Below are 6,000 nucleotides of genomic sequence, written 5' to 3' on the forward strand. Positions count from 1 at the left end.
CCCTCTGATGAGTTTTTCATTCATGAGATAGATGCAGAAAAACATGAGCTGCTCGTGAAAGTAAGAGGTCAAAAAGAGGACAATGAACAAAGGGCAAATGTAGGTTGCTTCTCTTTACACAAAAGCTGGACCCTTCCATTCTAGAAAGACAATGAGTGAGGGACTATGTTCACAGTCTACACAATCACTAGCAGAGAGGTACTATTTGCCAATGTCCTGACCTAGCCTTATATGTGGGCACCTGTAGACTTCCTAACCTTCAAATGTTGCCTATTTATAAATAAATAAATAAATAAATAAATAAATAAATAAATAAATCATGGGCACTGGTGGCTCATGCCTATAATCCTAGTTAATCAGGAGGCAGAGATCAGGAAGATCAAGGTTCAAAGCCAGTCTGGGGAAATAGTTTGTGAGACCCTATTTAAAAAAAAAGAACCCATCACAAAAAAAGGGCTGATAGAGTGGCTCAAGGTGTAGACCCTGAGTTCAAAACCCAGTACCACAAAATAATAATAACAATAATAATAGCAGTAATTTATTTTTTAGTGGGACTGGGCTTTGAACTCAGGGCTTCATGATTGCAAAGCAGGGGCTCTACCACTTTAGCTATACCTCCAAGTCCACTTTACACTGATTATTTGGAGATGGGGGTCTCATGAACTGTTTGCCCAGGTTGGCCTCGAACTGTGAGCCTACCAATCTCAGCTTCCCAGGTAGCTAGGATCACACCAGGTTAAATGTCACCTATCTTCAAAGTCAGCAACCTCTCAAGGCTCATTTCTAAACCTGCAAACTGACCTCTCTGACCTGGCTGGATTTTAGGCACAGTCTGTCACTAGTTCTGTCACTCTACTTATGACACAACCTTTGAAATGAGGAAAGTGAGGCAGTACAATGGTGTTCATAAATATACTCATTGGAAACAGTTGAGTGGCTACTCTGCACAAGGCACAATTGTGAGCAGTGAGGATAAAGGGCTGAAAAGGATAGACATAGATCCATCCCCTATTCTTCTTTCATTTATTTATTTATTTTGGTACTGGAGTTTGAATTCAGGGCCTCATGCTTGAAAGGCAGGTGGATCCATCCTCTCTTGGAGTTTACACTCCGATGGGAGAGAAATCATAAACAGATACAGAAGTGAATCACAGAGTACATTAGGTGGTGGTCAATGCTAAGGGGAAAAAATGGAAGGAAGTAACATAGGATGGGGAGGAGGTTACAATTTTAGGTGAAGTAGCCAAGAAGGCTTCATTAGACCTGAAAGAGAGGAGACAAAACCAGGAAGGTATCTGGGAAAAGAGTATTTCAGACTAAGGAATAGCAGGTTCCAGGGCCCTGGGGTATGAATAAGCATGGGGCAGTCTGGAATTCGGAGACCACGGTGACATAGTGATAATGGAAGTAGGAGGTAGAAGCAGAATGGTAAAAAGGGGCCTCGGAGGCATTTCAAGGCATCTGGTTTGATCCTGAGAGGAGCCCTACTGCAGGCTGGTGTGCTCAGGACAGAATGCAAATGCAGGGAGCCAAAAGCAGGAACAGAGAGACCTGCTGCAGTCACCCAGGTGAGAGGGGAAGGTGCTAGAGACCAGGCTTCTAGAAATGAGCACTTCTAATATACTTTGAAGTGGAGCCTGCAGGATTTAGGATGGGTTGGATGTAGGGTGTGAAAGAACAGAGTCCAGGTTTTAGAGTGCAGCTGGAAGGATGAAGTTACCATTTCCTTCTTGGGGAGACAGGGGGCTGAACAGGGAAAACGTGGGTCTTTTGTAACTTTCTATGTGGAACCAATTCATAGTGGCTGTGTGGTTTTTTTTTTGTTTGTTTTTTTGGACAAACTTCCTAGATAAGGATTAGTAGTTGGTTAATCCTATTAGTACACTAGCAGCTCTGAAGAAGTAAGCAGTATTTGGTGACAATTTAGCCCTTTTATGGAATATGGACATCACACTTTCTTTTATGGTACTGGAGCTTGAACTCAGATCCTGTATCTTTTGCCACTCCACCAGACCTTTTTTTATGAAGGATTTTTTTTTTTTTTTGAGATAGGGTCTCAAGAACTATTTCCCTGGGCTGGCTTCAAACCCTGATCCTCCTGATCTCTGCCTCCTGAGTAGCTAGGTGTGAGCCACCAGTGCCTAGCTATAAGTATCTTCTTTCTTGAACTCTCCCCCCACCCCCTGCCCATTTCCTTGTATTTCTACATTTATTTTATTTTTGGCAGTTTGGGGGATTGAATTCAGGGACTTGAACTTTCTAGGTAGGTACTCTGCCACTTGAGCCTCTTACCAGTCTTTCTATTTCTGAATATCCTACTCTCTTCTTAAACATTTTCCTCCCCCAAACCATAGCTATATGTATCAGCCATAACCCCCTCAATACACTTACTCCCCTGATACTTTGTCTTTATGTATTTATTTTTGGTGGTACTGAAGTTTGAACTCAGGGCTTCACACATGTAGTCACATGCCTACAAAAACATTAAATTTCTGCTGGGTGCCCGTGGCTCATGCCTGTAATCCTAGCTATTCAGAAGATCAGGAGGATCGAAGTTTGAAGCCAGCCTGGGCAAATAGTTCTCAAGACCCTATCTCAAAAAAACCCTTCACAAAAAAGGCCTGGTGGAGTGGCTCAAGGTGTAGGCCCTGAATTCAAGCCCCAGTACTGCAAAATAAATAAATAAATAAAGCAATAAAGCAGTCACTCTACTGCTTGAGCCACACCTCCAGTCCACTTTGCTCTGGCTATTTTGGAGATGGCGTCTCCAAACTATTTGCCTGGGCTGGCCTCAAAACTCAATTCTTCTGATTTCAGCCTCCCAAGTAGCTAGGATTACAAGTGTGGGTGAGCCACTGGTGCCCAGTTTGTATGTTTTTTTTTTTTAATTTTTTTATTATTCATATGTGCATACAATGCTTGGGTCATTTCTCCCCCCTGCCCCCACCCCCTCCCTTACTACCCATCCCGCCACCTCCCTCTCCCCCCCACCCCCTTGATACCCGGCAGAAACTATTTTGCCCTTATCTCTAATTTTGTTGAAGAGAGAGTATAAGCAATAACAGGAAGGAACAAGGGTTTTGCTGGTTGAGATAAGGATAGCTATACAGGGAGTTGACTCGCATTAATTTCCTGTGCGTGTGTTACCTTCTAGGTTAATTCTTTTTGATCTAACCTTTTCTCTAGTTCCTGGTCCCCTTCTCCTATTGGCCTCACTTGCTTTAAAGTATCTGCTTTAGTTTCTCTGCGTTGAGGGCAACAAATGCTAACTAATTTTTTAGGTGTCTTACCTATCTTCACACCTTGTGTGCTCTTGCTTTTATCATGTGCTCAAAGTCCAATCCCCTTGTTGTGTTTGCCCTTGATCTAATGTCCGCATATGAGGGAGAACATACGATTTTTGGTCTTTTGGGCCAGGCTAACCTCACTCAGAATGATGTTCTCCAATTCCATCCATTTACCAGTGAATGGTAACATTTCATTCTTCTTCATGGCTGCATAAAATTCCATTGTGTATAGATACCACATTTTCTTGATCCATTCGTCAGTGGTGGGGCATCTTGGCTGTTTCCATAACTTGGCTATTGTGAATAGTGCCGCAATAAACATGGGTGTGCAGGTGCCTCTGGAGTAACTTGTGTCAAGGCCTTTTGGGTATATCCCCAAGGGTGGTATTGCTGGATCAAATGGTAGATCAATGTTTAGCTTTTTAAGTAGCCTCCAAATTTTTTTCCAGAGTGGTTGTACTAGTTTACATTCCCACCAGCAGTGTAAGAGGGTTCCTTTTTCCCCGCATCCTCACCAACACCTGTTGTTGGTAGTGTTGCTGATGATGGCTATTCTAACAGGGGTGAGGTGGAATCTTAGTGTGGTTTTGATTTGCATTTCCTTTATTGCTAGAGATGGTGAGCATTTTTTCATGTGTTTTGGCCATTTGAATTTCTTCTGTTGAGAAAGTTCTGTTTAGTTCACTTGCCCATTTCTTTATTGGTTCATTAGTTTTGGGAGAATTTAGTTTTTTAAGTTCCCCATATATTCTGGTTATCAGTCCTTTGTCTGATGTGTAGCTGGCAAGTATTTTCTCCCACTCTGTGGGTGTTCTCTTCAGTTTAGAGACCATTTCTTTTGTTGAGCAGCAGCTTTTTAGTTTTATGAAGTCCCATTTATCTATGCTATCTCTTAGTTGCTGAGCTGCTGGGGTTCCATTGAGAGAGTTCTTACCTATACCTACTAACTCCAGAGTATTTCCTACTCTTTCCTGTATCAACTTTAGAGTTTGTGGTCTGATATTAAGATCCTTAATCCATTTTGAGTTAATATTGGTATAGGGTGATATACATGGATCTAGTTTCTGTATCTGTTTTTGATGTGCTGAGGACTGAGCCACAACTCCAGCCCTACCCCCGCTTCAATAGTTGTATCTCTTTTCTCTATGAAAGACTGGTTTCCACTCATTTAGTATCTAACCATCTCAAACTATAAATCAGAGCTCTATCAAGTACTAGAAATCTCATTTCAGAATGAAATCGAGTATCAAAAGATTGATATCTGGCTGGACACTGGTGACATATTCCTATAATCCTAGCTACTTGGAAGGCTGGGATCAGAAGGATCACAGCTTGAGGCCAGCCCAAATAGTTCCTGAGACCCCTATCTCCAAAATAACCAGAGCAAAATGGACTTGAGGTCTTGCTCAAGTGGTAGAGCATCTGCTTTGCAAGCATGAAGCTCTGAGTTCAAACCCCAGTTGAGTTGTATCCCCCCAAAAAAGGACACTGATATGTGTGCTAGAAAAATGGAGACTCGTATTAAGACGACAAAGTATCTGGACAAGCTGGCTCCTGAGGCAACTTGGGTGGATGATTACATTCACTCTATAGCTTAAAGTTCCAGTCTAAGATGAGCTGGGAAAACATGCTAGTGTGTTAACCCGTTATAAACATTTTATGAAGGATCTAAGCTCAGGAGAGAAGTGGTTGGTGATAAGCAGATATGAAAAGGAATAGAAGGGCTAGAGATGTGGCTCATGTGGTAGAGTGCCTACCTAGCAAGTGTGAGGCCAGTTCAAACCCCAGTACCACACACACACACACAAAGTATCTCTAAGCTAGGTGTGGTGGTCCACACCTGTAATGTAATCCCAGCACCCTGGAGGCTGAAGCAGGTCTGAGTTCCAGACCAGCCTGGGTTACATTCCCAGAGCTCTCAAAAACAAAAAGTAGATTGTATCACAGTGCCCCTTGCAGTCTGGTATGGCCACATGATAAACTCTAGCCAATGACACGTGGGTAGAGAAGTGACATACACCACTTCCCAGCCCATGAAAACCTTGCTCTCTTCCTTGATTGCCAGGTGGGTGCTGATGTCCAGGGAATCTTAGAAGTCACACGTTGGAGGGGCAGATCTGGTAGAGAAAACTGAATGACTTCGTAGGACAGAGCCCTTTCCCATGCTGGACTGTTAAGAGTAATCCAACTTCTGTAAAGGTCACTTAGCATCCATCCTCAACCCCGAGGTGATGACTCTGAGTAACACTCACATCTAGGGAGCAGTCTCTGGACTAGTACAATTCTAAGCACTTTACATTTAATAACTTGCTGAATCCCTACTCTTCCTTGTTTTACAGATGAGAAATGTCTATAAGAGAGTCATCAAAAGGTCAGGTAGCCTACCCAATCATAAGCTAGTACTCATACAAAGCTAGAATTCATACCCATGCAGGCTGGCTTTAGACACTTGTGCTAACCACTCTACTCCATCACCAGTGCCATTTCTGACTGTGCACCAACTGCATCCACAGTTATAAAATGCATGTCTAATGTCCTCAGAAAACCTGGAAGTCAGTTTCATGGCTCTGAGATCCGCCATCCAGGTTCAGTCACATGGTTGACCACAAAGTCACAATGACTGGGTACAAGCAATTTAAAGGGACAGGGAGACAGAGACAAGGACAGAAGTGTAGAAACCACCTTAAATTAAAAGAAATTGATCAAACAAAAA

The sequence above is a fragment of the Castor canadensis genome, chromosome 7 (genome assembly GCF_047511655.1).
Source record: "Castor canadensis chromosome 7, mCasCan1.hap1v2, whole genome shotgun sequence".
Taxonomy (NCBI): domain Eukaryota; kingdom Metazoa; phylum Chordata; class Mammalia; order Rodentia; family Castoridae; genus Castor; species Castor canadensis.